This window comes from Canis lupus, chromosome 16, assembly GCF_011100685.1.
Source record: "Canis lupus familiaris isolate Mischka breed German Shepherd chromosome 16, alternate assembly UU_Cfam_GSD_1.0, whole genome shotgun sequence".
Taxonomy (NCBI): Eukaryota; Metazoa; Chordata; class Mammalia; order Carnivora; family Canidae; genus Canis; species Canis lupus.
The window spans coordinates 58,355,636-58,367,845 of record NC_049237.1 but is presented as its reverse complement, the minus strand read 5'-3'; the positions used below and the strand labels follow the sequence as shown (position 1 = coordinate 58,367,845).

The 12,210-nt window shown below is 49.1% G+C and overlaps 1 protein-coding gene and 1 long non-coding RNA gene across 2 annotated transcripts in view; one reads left to right on the top strand and one right to left on the bottom strand.

Moving 5' to 3' along the window:
• The window catches only part of CSMD1 (CUB and Sushi multiple domains 1), a 1,850,581-nt gene that overhangs the window by 956,455 nt on the left and 881,916 nt on the right, over window positions 1–12,210 (bottom strand). The gene's annotated exons all lie outside the window — the stretch shown is intronic.
• Window positions 8,535–10,847, top strand: LOC102154309. Its single transcript, XR_005371727.1, has 2 exons — window positions 8,535–8,653; window positions 9,512–10,847. It is a non-coding gene; the product is annotated as an uncharacterized LOC102154309 (long non-coding RNA).

Sequence of the window (12,210 nt, the reverse complement as noted above, 5' to 3'; positions counted from 1 at the left end):
TTTGGGGAAAGGTAAAACATGTTTCTCTGTCACATACTATAGATAGCTTAGTACTTATAAATATATAGTAGACTTCAAGTTTTTCTCATTTCTGAACATCTTTTGTTTTAAATAATTCCATCATAACAAGGAGCCACCATATGGATAAAATTAATATATAATGCAAAAGTTACTTCTAGCTTGTTTTAAAATCGTTTTGTCATATACATATATAAGCGTGACTATTTACATTTAATTCTTGGGCTGAGGAGTGAACCAGCAGTAGTTAACCGGTGTGTGCAGGTACATGGGTGCCAGGTCCCCGACTCCCTGCAGGACCCTGCAGGGCAGGTAATGGAGATGAGCAGGCGGGGGAGACCCCGGGGATGGAGGCTGCTCTCTGATGCAGACCCCACAGCCCTCTCTCGTCCCACAAAGCTCGCTGACGGGTAGGACTCAGCGCTGTGGGGTTGTCCCCTGGAGGCAACGGCCAGTGAACGATGGCCTTCCTCCTGGAAACAGCAGCGTCGTGGAGATGGGCTCCAGCTCCCTGCTGACCTCAGCCCGCCCAGTGTGCAGCTGCGCCCGCTGCCTGCTGACTGGGGGCCTTGCCTCCCGCCTCCGCCCTTGCTGGCCCCTAAACTCCCACCGCAGCAGGGAGGCCCAGGCCCACACCCACCTTCCAGCTACTCCGCTGTCATCGCCAGTGTATGTGCCGCCAGCTGAAGAACGGCTCCCCAGACCCCAGTGGCCTGAAGCGACCAGCAGTCTCCCAACTAGAGTTTGTGCCTTCATAGGCTCCCGTTTGACTTTGATCTTGTAGACGCCGCTCACTGTCAAAGCCACTTAGATGAGCACCTTGCCCCACCCCTTTTCTCCACCTCCGTGACCCTAACCTGAAATTCATAGCACCTCATTTCTCTAGTCCACGGTGACTTGCTATTTTGATATGAAATGCCCCTATCCGTATGCCCTTTACCAGCCATTCTCAGCACAGCAAGAAGGGGGTTTTTGATGACAGAAGTCAGATGTGTGCTGCTCCCCTACTGAATACACTCCAGGGTCCTCTAGAACAATGAAAGAAACCTCATACCCCTTACCAGGGACTGCGATGCCCAGAGCATCTAGCCCTCACGACTTCTCCAACCACAGCCCCTAACAGACTCTGTGCATCAGCCATAGGCCTTTCTTTATGGTCCTAGAAGATGCAAAAGCCCCTTCCCTCCTCTGGGCGTCTGAAAGCTCCCACCCCTAGACCTTTGCGTGGTGTTTCCTGCTGTTCATGTCTCCGGTCAGCTGACAGCATTTTTTCAGAGGTCTCTCCCATTGTTTACCTAAAATAATTCCATTCTTGCCTCCTACTATTTTGATCACTTACTAGGCTAGTTTCTCTCAAGCTCTACTGCTATTTTGAATTAACAGAAAGAGACCAGCAGGCTTCGCTCTCCGATTCGCCTTCCTATCCACAGCACCTGCAACAGCTCTCTATAGTGGAGCCTCCATAAACCATGTATTGACTAAATGACTTAATTAATGAAAGAATAAATGCACAAATTGGCCTGAAAGGGGAGACATTCTGATTTCCTAAGACATGGAATTCAGAGTCTTTTTCAGAAATGCTTATTCTTAACTTTTTAGGGAAGGTCCTTCATCTCAAATAGAACTTCTAATACTCCAAGCATAAATACAAAGCTACCTTCACATACCTCTTGAATTGATCCATGTTCACATCAATGATTAGGACTTGCCAGTTTGGAAAAAGAAAGGCAGGCCACAGATCAATCCATGTGAGTAATGCGGCCTTAGGCTAAGAGTATGTGGAACCTGCAAACTCACCCCCATAAGATGTTAGAAGTCCTCTCTCTTCCTTTGTTTTGAAGCGCACTGAGGGGGGCACTTGACGGGATGAGCACTGAGTGTTATTCTGTATGTTGGCAAATTGAACACCAATAAAAAATAAATTTATTATTAAAAAAAAAAAAAAAAGAAGTGCACTTCCCCGAGTGATGACAGCAGTAGTGCAAAGGAGAACCAGGGAAAGAAGGGACGAGACAAGGAGAGAAGAGAGCAGTAGAACCTTGCTGCAAATTTGCACTTCGAGCAGCAGCTTCCCATGAACAGAGGCTGTTGGGAACAATGGCAAACTTCCTGGATTTTTTCAATGGTTTTACAAAGCCCGCACAAAACCCCATCTAAGTTTTGAAGGGTCAAGAAAGACATGACAATTCAAGTCAGATGAGGCAATTTCTTTACATTTTAGCAGGGTACTGGAGGGCTGATTAAATCCCATAACATAATTTAGTTAAATGAAGCTGCAAGGGTGAAAATGCTATAGAAGAATTAAAAGCACTCTAAAAATATAAAAAGAATGCCCTATTGTCTGCGACCTAGCTCAGAATGCAATTTCAAAGGAAGAGAGAAAAGAGATTCAAACAACAGTCGGGTCTTGCAAGCAACGGCTATAGATTTTCTCAGAAGCGCCAAGTGCTCAGGGACTCCTCCGTGTATGCATGCGGATCTAGGAGGGTCTGCTAAAACAGGGAACAGGATTCTCCCGCAGTGGCAAGGGCCAGCTTATAAAGATCGTCTACAGGGAAGGCAAACAAAGGCCAAATAAAGTCTAAGAGACGCGAGTCCTGGCTACGATGCTGCAGGTGGTCACAGGTGTGGACACCTGTAAACATGCCCACAGCTGGGAAGGGGCCGTGCCCGACGTGGCCCAGCCCGCCACTTTGAACAAGACCGGACGGTGGCGCGGACACTTACTAAGTACCAACAGCATGCACAGGACCTTTGCCAGTGATGCTCACATGCAGGTTTTTATATAATGTGATTGTCAAAGTTCTATTTGCCACAAGCTCTACACCAGGGGTCCCCAGGGCATTCTAGCGAAGAGCTGTTTTGCTCACTGCAAGACTCATCATCTTGCACCAGGGTTGGGGGACACAGTGGAGAATCAACCTCTGTTTAGCCAGCTTTTCCAAATACGAGGGAGCTGGCTGGCAAACACCAAATCCAGCCCCTCTCTCTCTCCATCTATTACGTATTTCAACCAGGCAGAGAGATTGAGAGGCTCTCCACAGGAAGACACTTCTGAGAGTCTCAGAGCCCACAGTCAGGAAGGTGGATCGTCGCCATCAACATGATAAATGTTTTGCTCATCGCCACATTACACAAGCGTAAGTTGAATTCAAATAACTTGGCACCTGCAGTAGAAGGGAAGCACAAGGGCTTCTAGAGTCTCATCTGGACAAGATTGTATTTGGGGGCTTCGATGAGTCTCATCTGGACAAGATCGTATTTGGGGGCTTCGATGGTGAAATGGTGCATCTTAAGGGGCTTAAATTAAATGATCAATAACTTTAACTCATGGGCTGGATGAAGTTTTGACCTGGCTTGAAATTAGTTAACATAATTATGACAGAAGACAATTTAGAGGTTACAAAATTCAACATACGTGTATTCATGCTCTATTATCTTGCTTTCAAAAATATGTACAAATCTTAAGATCGTCCCCTTATGAAGGAGACCCCAGAGGGCCCCATGTGAGAACACAGAGAGTCAGCAGCCCACAAGGCAGAGGAGGGTCCTTCACCTCCTCTTCCCCCATGCTGGCGTGGCAGCTGGAGCTGTGAGCTCTCTGTGACCACACAGATAAGGGATGATACCTGAGTCAACAAAGCGTGGCGCAGGCCATCTGCCCAAACTGGACTCCATTCTTGACCCCTAAGTTGCGGCGCAATAGAGAAACACGCTTCTTTCTAGCTTGTGCCACATACTTTGGAGCCTTTTTGTTAGATAATTGTGTGAGGGCATAGACTAAACAAATAACATTTCTGAGAATTGTAACTCTTACAGAACTCATCACTCCCCGTGATGTGCTAGAATTTTGGATGCATCTCACTGATTTTCTTACCAGACTGTAAAACACAGACCAGGATACTTATCTGATTAACTATGTAGCGAATGGATCTGAGAAGAATGGCACCACTAAGCTCAGTAAATGTTAATTTACGTGTATGCAAAGTAAATGTTTGGGCCTCTTCTGATGCATCCTTCCCTGAAGATCTAAGGTGACATTTACCTTCAACTGGACTTATAATAATGGAAACAGAAGCTTCATCACCATCTATTTATCTACAGCAGCCGCTGTTTGGAAAGGATGTGTTTAAATGCATCATAATGTACAGGATGTATGTCTATTTGTACCCTGAGCTCTGGGATTTTTTCTCTAAATCCATAAAAGTACAAAGAGACATCATGAGTTTTCACTTTTAACAGCATTAAAAGGACATCATATCAATATATGTGTATGTGTGTCTACCTTATAAACTTAGATGACTAGACTGTATCCAAATAAGATGAGAATATTAATCAAATTATTCTTATATACTTTGATATAGTTTTGTGGATTAGATGGTACACATGACTCACCTACTTAAAAATAGTTTAAAAATTAATCTCTCATATGCAACTAGTTAAAAGTCGACAGTTTTCTGATTCAGTAGCTGATTAAAACAGGTGTGGACAATTACTTAAATAAAACATGTTAAACAATTTTCGTAACAGGATTGTTGGCCTTCAGAGACTCTCCAATGTTTTTTTTTTTTTTTTCTCTAATAACCTTCCTTAAAGTAAAAAGAAATCCTCTTTAAAAAAATATCCCCCTTTATAATTACAAATTTTACAACCCCACCTATTAATTGATCTAATGCATATTTTAAATTCCGTAAACCTTCCAAAATCAGATAAGCGATGTGCAGAGAAAAATGTTAATAAGTTGTATCCAACATTAACACACACTATTTCATATAATAAAAGTCAAAATCTGCTCACATGTAATAACCTCAAGAATTATGACAAATATAAAATACTGGTGAAAAATATTAAGACAGAACAAATTTAATTTAAGACACCACTAAAATAATAATACTGAGATATTAAAAATCACTATGTATTCATTGGAAGTGAAAATATGCTGTCATCTATAACTGATGGACTCGGATATTTAATGTCTAAATAACAAGTCTTTTTAGGAGGGAAATGGTCAATAAAAGTTATTTGTACCTCAAATGACGAACTGAGAAGAATGAGGATTTATTGGAAAGGTGTACTTTTTTTTTAACTATATCTGGTTCTATACTTTTTTTCTTTTTTAAGCAGGCTCCACACTCAATGTGGGGTGTGAACTCACAACCCTGAGATTAGCAGTCACATGCCCCAGCAACTGAGCCAGCCAGGCGCCCCCATAAGGGTTATATAAATATAGCAAAGTAGTAAATAGTAAATGTAGCAAAAGAGTAAAATATAGGTTATATAAGTAAACGGTTGATGAATAATGAGTATTTAAGCGTTTAAGTAAACATAACGCAAATATGTGTCCTCATTCTGCCTGGAAGGTCCCCCACCCTTCCAGAAAGGCTCACTTTCTGTACAGATTTCGTTCTATGGAAATGTTCCTCAACCATGGGATCTCTGTTTTGATTGGAGAATGGGTCATTACTTCTGCAATTATTTGAATTATTTGAAAAATAATGCTTATTTGAAAAAGCAGCAGCTGAGGCTTTAGAAGACACCTCCCAAAGAGGACATCCGAGAGGCAATGCAGGCTTTTGCCTGCATAAGCGAGAGAAAGAAGTGCAGAGGGAGGGCAGTGGGGCTTCCAGAGCTGGCCTCAGGTGGCAGGTGGGGAGGCGGACAGAGGGAAAAGCAGGCACCTGGAGGGAGCACCAACACCACAGCATCCCTGTTATAGGTGAGGGAACTTGGGAAACACCTAGGCCTCCAGGAGGGAATTCAGACCCACTTCCTCCCAGCCTCCTTCACGTTATTCCCTCTACCTGGGACAAGAGACAAGGCAGGTGGGCCTGGGGCTGCGACAAACCTCAGAAAGCCATTGGCATTGATCACTTAGGTGACTAACAGAAAGAAAAGACAGAAACCTCTCTCAGCTTGTTTAACATTTGCAGAAACAAAGCAATGTACAGACTTCCTGCTGTAGCTGGAGGAAAGAGTTGTGTTTCTGTGGAGTAAGGAAAGTAAACATGAACATGAATTCCATAACCCGTTCACGCTATGCAAAACACCATCCGCATGGCATCCGCCTGGGGTGTCATCTTTGTCGCCTTGTTGTGAATACGGACACGCAGGGGGTGCTTCTGCAGCAAGGAAATTATTCCCGTGGCCCACTCACCTTGCTAGGTGCTCAACATCTGACAAATAATATGGTCTTGCTGCTGGTTATTACCCATTCGCTAAGCATATTTATTTTAAGCCGCACTTTGGTTTAGAAGAAACGTAGACTGTATATTAAGAGGTCAGTTTTCTCATGACTTGGAAACTTCTGGGTGTACTGGTTAAGCTACTAAAATTAATTACCCATTAATTGCTCATGGAGATCCGAATTCATCATTCATCATTTGAGCTGGAGGATGTAGCAACCCCTGCCGAACCGTCAGGCCATCCCCAGTCGAGCAGGTGGGTAAGAGGAGCGCGGAGCCCGCCTGAGCTGAGGGCCACCCGCGCCAGGAGAGGGTAGTAGCAGAAGCAGCCCTAGGACAGCCCCGGGGCGGGCGAGAGGACACTGGGTGAGCGCAGAGGCAGCAGGGCCGCAGGGGCCTGGGCCAAGCAAAGGCATCCCAGCCTGCGGGGCTGGTCCATGCAGCTCTCGTGGCTCCGTGGGCCCGTGTGTAGGTGAGAGGACTTGGGGAACACCTATGCCTCCAGGAGGGGGTTCAGAGCCACCGCACCCCACCCATGATGTGGGCCACACCACGACATCTCAAGTGGATACGTCTAAATAGCACACCCCGGGGGGAGAGCGCGAACATTTTTCACTTGATGGTATTGTTTTCCTCCAGCAGTAAGTGGGCAGTGAGCCCAAGTGGTTGTACATAAACCACTTAGGACTCGGCATGCGTCCTAAGACTGTAACACGTTCACTACAAGTAAGCGAGCAAGGCCGTTCTAAGTGGGGTGGGGTCACGTCCCACCCCCTCCTGCGGCGACGTTGAAAGCAGCCGTCTCCTGGATCGGAATTCCTTTAGCTTTTATGTTCTGCCTCTGGACCCTTGAATCTCCAGAAGGAGCACGTTTAAGATTGAGACGTACAACTGGGACACAGAGGCGTGGTTGGTTGCCCAAGGCCCAGGACGCCAGGGCCGCAGATTCCATTACACCTGGGCAGTGTGGTCACCTCCAGGGCAGCCAAGGCTGTCCCCGGATGTCGCACCGGGCAGCCCCCACCGACCCCTGTAGGCATCGGGCACGGAGGCCTCTTCACTGCCCCGGGCACTGAAATCCTGGCAGCCATATGGAGCCGGAATGTATGCAAATACACGTACGTACACTCAGATGCACCTGCACTACTGAGGGCGGCGGGGGGGGTGCAATAGTAGGAAACTGGTCATGGGAAGTAAGCTCTTAACTATGGGCAGCTAGACGAAGGAGGTAACAGGCATTCCAGTCGTACACTCACGGATAGGTTTTAAATGACCTGTAGCACCAATACCTGTCGATTAAAAACTTCAAGTAATATCGAACTAAAGAATCCTATAGATTATGGGACACAAAGTCCTTAAAATAACGATCAGCATGTGTCCCGTGCTACACAAGCATCTGCTAAATATGGACACAGAAGTGTCGCGCCACATTCTTAATATAAAACAGACCCTTCCCCCAAGACCCCTTCAGGGAACACAGAGGTCATGAGGCTCAAGGCGCTACACGCTTCTCCATCCAGGGCCCCCCAGCTCACTCCTGCCCAGGAGCCCCGGCCCGGAGGGAAGCTTCCTGAGGCCTCAGGGCTCACTGCGCCCACAGAGTGGCCTTTCCTAAAGCGACACAGGCTGCTTAGCTAGTTCCAAGTGGACACAAACCTCTTAGGAAATGACTCGTCGGGGAGCACTTCCTAGGGTAGGAGAGCGACACGGGGGAGACGGCTCCCCGGCCAGCATCTCACCCTGGGGAGACCCCGCACCTGCAGGGAGGGACCGGGACATCACCTGCGGTGGCTTGGAGTGCCCAGCGTCTCCCTCCAAGTCACCGTGTCTCCCACGCCCCTGCGTGCACTCCCGCTCTCCAAGTACGGATATGCAGAAGCATGAGCGTGTAAGTCGGGAAACTAAAGAGATGAATCACCTTCGACCAGACCCAGTAAAACCAAAACACATTAAACACAAGCAGACAGCGTCACAAACCCCAGGGCGCCTGGCCCAGCAGCAGGCCCTCACCTGGCTCAGGTGGGCCCTCCATGCTCCCCGCTACCCCGCCCTCTGCACCCTCCCTGCTCCCCCCACCTGCGCCCCCTGCACCCGCTGCACCCTCCCCCTACTTCCCACCCGAGCCCCCTGCACCCTCTCCACGCCCTCCGCACCCTCTGCACCCTCCCCCTCTCCCCCAACCCGTGCCCTCAGCATCATCCCCAATCCCCCCACCTGTGCTCCTTGTACCCTCCCCACTGCCCCCTCCCTGGCTCCTGTCACCCTCCCCACTTTTGCCTCAGGATGGAGGCAGGAAAAAAAGGACCTCAGGCTGCTCTATTACATCACAAAGGAGCCGGTTGCTCAGGGGACCAGGGAACCTTGTGGGAGGGGCCTCGCTCCTCAGCTCATGCATAAAAGGAAATTAAGACCAGACCCAAATTTCTGGAATTTTACATAGATTCTCAGATCTGGTAGGTTCATAGCACAGCGGGCGGCAGTTGACGCGCCCTCCACTGTGCACCAGGGACAGCATCTCGGGGGAAGCTGCCGAGAGGCATGGTTGGGGGGGGGACCTGCTGACAGGGGGTGTGGGTCTCCCTACAGAGGGACCCTGCCAGCCCCAGACACGGAAACCCAGAGGCCGCGCTGAGGGAGGATGGACTGCCAGCTATCTTGCCAGCACTAGGGTGTTTGGATACAGGGAGGCCCGAGGCTGAAGGACCAGAGGTTTTCCCTGTGGGGCAGCATTTGGGTTTTTCATTTAAATTAATAAGTCAAATAATAAATTTTCTATAACAACAGCACTTTGTGATGGCGGGTCCAAGTCACAAGGCCTTTCCTCGGGCAGGGGGAGCATATATATGTAGAATATGAAAATTTGTCAGAAATAATAGGTGAATCTCCTAGTTGTCTCATAGGGTCAGTCAAGTCCCATGTTCTCCAGCGGCCCATCAGCCCAGGGCCAACGGTGGGTCATTTTAAGTGGCTGTACCCAGGAAAGGCGAAGGCACGTTTGCCTCTCTGCCCTGTACACAGCCCTACTTCAGGACGATTATGTTTAATAGGAACACTATTTTTCTTTTTCCCCAGAACGCTTTTTCTTTACTACAGTGGGACAAACTGTGTGCTTGCAGAATAAAATATGAACTTGTTTTCTTGGCGGGCAGGGGAGCAGGGAAATGCAAATGTATCTTGGAGGGCAAGAATCTTCCTGATTGGATTCTGGTCTGTTTGTCCAAACCATCTCACATCCATCCATCCATCTGTCCATCCATTCATTCATTGATCCCTTCCTTTTTAATTTTAATTTTAATTTTAATTTTTTAAAGGGCTGATGGCAAAATATCTTTAGCCAACGATGAAAGACATGTCATGATCGTCTGGAAAACCCTGGGAGTCTTCTGGTCAGAAACCTTGTCCTGGAAAGGAAGATTTGCACCCCGCTCGTCCCCCCGCCCCCCAAGCTCTGACAGTCGGTTTCTCAGCAGGCCCTTTGGTCACATAAGTGTAATAAATTAGCTCAGCAAACCGACTATCACCCCCGGAGAGTCCCCGAGCGGCTTCGACTACGCCCGGCATGACCCCCCAGCAGCAGGATTGACACGGACACCACGACTAGGTTTAGGAAAATAAATGAACGTGGAGGACACACGTTTACCACTCCTGGATGCCACGGAGATAAGAATATAATCTCGGGAAAGACGGAAGGAGGCCACTTGGGCCCGGGGAGTGGAAACGTCCACATCTCTACATAGAGATCCTCACTGGTAACAACATCCTCCTCTCTACTAGCTGTTGGGCCAGGAAACGTGGAAAGGGTAGGTCAGGTGAGCCTGCGCAGGTCCAGCCTGATGCCCGCGTCACTGGTTCTCCTCCACTCAAAACATGGGGCACGTTATCTTTTTAGTAATGGGCCAGGCCTGCTTCCCCACGCGGGGTGCGTCGTGTGGGATAACGAGGAGCTCGTAAGTTCAGTGGAAAAGCTGTGACTATCGTGCTCCCGTGACCACATCCGAGCCAGCGCACCGGCCATGCACCTGCTCTATTGTACAATTGCTGTTTCTGGAGATAGCAAGCGTTACAAGCCCCAGGACCTTTGCATGCACAGCTTCCTAAAAGCACAACTCTCGTCCTCACTCCAGTGTGCTCCAGCCTCACCGGTTTATTGTTCGCTGAATCAGTGCCCCCCAGCCCCCCGACTCAGACCAAGAGCCCTCCACCAGGAAGAATCCCAGGCCTTAGGACCTCGCTGCTGCACCGTCAGTTACCTGAAAGTTCACACCCCTGCGGAAGCTACAACTGTGGGATAGCGTGTGGGCTTCCACAGACTGGCTCAGCCCACGGACCCAGGCATCCTTTTTCTCCGTGTCTGGTTCCCATAGTGAAGCAGTATATCCACTCGCTTTTGCTTGTTTTGCATCAAATCCACATAAATGGCTCAGTGTAATAAACGACGACAACAACTCTGGAATAATCATTAAAATATACTGGAAAAGCCTTCCGGCGGCAATATTCCAATACACATGAGTAGGGATGACTTTTAATGCTCTTCTCTATTTTAAGTTTTCAGATTTCTCCCTTGGAATCACATCTTCCTGATACTGTTTAAAAAAAAAAAAAAACACACACAAATGATACAAACCATTTCAAACACATCTTATGAAAGGCAATAGCCCAAAACACATAAACCACGAGAGTGCAGTTAACATTTTAGGAACTGTTGACTCTTTCTGGAAATATTTCTCCAAGGTCCTTAATAGCTGGTTGAACTTTTACATTCAAGCAGAGGACGGCTAGTGTTCATCAAATTCACGGGTAGTTAGGAAGAGTCTATGGTCCTCAACTGCTAAAATTTTGTTGTTGCTGCTGTTGCTGTCGCTGTTGTGCTCACTGTTGTCACTGTCATCATCGTCGCCATTGTCGTTGTCATCATCGTTGCTGTTGTCATCGTCCTTGTCATTGCTGTCATTTTCGTTGTCATTGTCCTCGTCGTTGTCATCGTCATCATTGCTGTTGTCATAGTTGTTGTCGTTGCTGTTGTCGTTGTTGCTGTTGTCGATGTCATTGTTGCTGTTGTCATTGCTATTGTCGTCGTCCTCGTCATCATCATTGCTGTCGTCGTTGTCCTCGTAGTCGTTGTCATCGTTGTTGTTGTTGCTGTTGTCATCGTCGTTGCTGTTGTTGTCGTTGTCATTGTTGCGGTCATTGTCGTCATAGTTCAGTAAAACTGTCGGAGAGTGAGCGAGTCGGCCTGACAGGGTTTCACCATCAAGTGGGTTGTCTCCGCGGAGGCCCTAAGGTAGCTGCAGAGGCAGGTAGGGGGCCACGTGTGACTTGCGTGGGCAGGTGATCCCTGTCGTGGGTGGGGGGCACACCTCCTGTCGGCTGAGATCCTGCAAGTGGCACGGGGCACGACCTCCACGCGTGCAACACGCACGTTGACACGCAGGAGCCCCAGCCTCGGCCTCCGAGTCCCGGCCAAGCAGCCCTCCTCCTTGTGGGGAGGCCCGACAGCACCCCTGTGGGGTTTGGAGAGCAGCGAGAAGGTCACAGGAAGGTTGCCGGAGGCCGCACAGCCACCAGCAATGCTCGGAGCGCACAGGGGGCCACACACGCTCCCCTGAAGCTCCTGGCCCAGCCTGGGGGTTGTCCTGGGGACCCCCTCGGAGGGGTGCCAGGGAGCCTGGGACCTGTGGGTGGTGCTGCACACCCCTGGGCAGGGCAATGGGCCGAGGGGAACATGAGGGGCTCCCGTGGGGAAGCGGGGGGGAACAGGGTCTGTGCCCCCACCACCTTCTAGGCTGGCAGCGCCCTGTGGGGCACCGGGGCACCTGTCCCCTCTCCCCGGGGGCCACACTGCAGGGCTGAGGCTGAGCACAGCCCGCCCCCCTTGGTGTGGCGCTGCCCCCGACAGGACCCCACACCCCCCACTGTTTTACTCCGTCTGGCCTCTCGACGCCCCATCCACCTGCTGCTGCGCGCAGCAGGTGCACTTCCAAAGCCCATGACGGGACGACCGCGTGGCCCC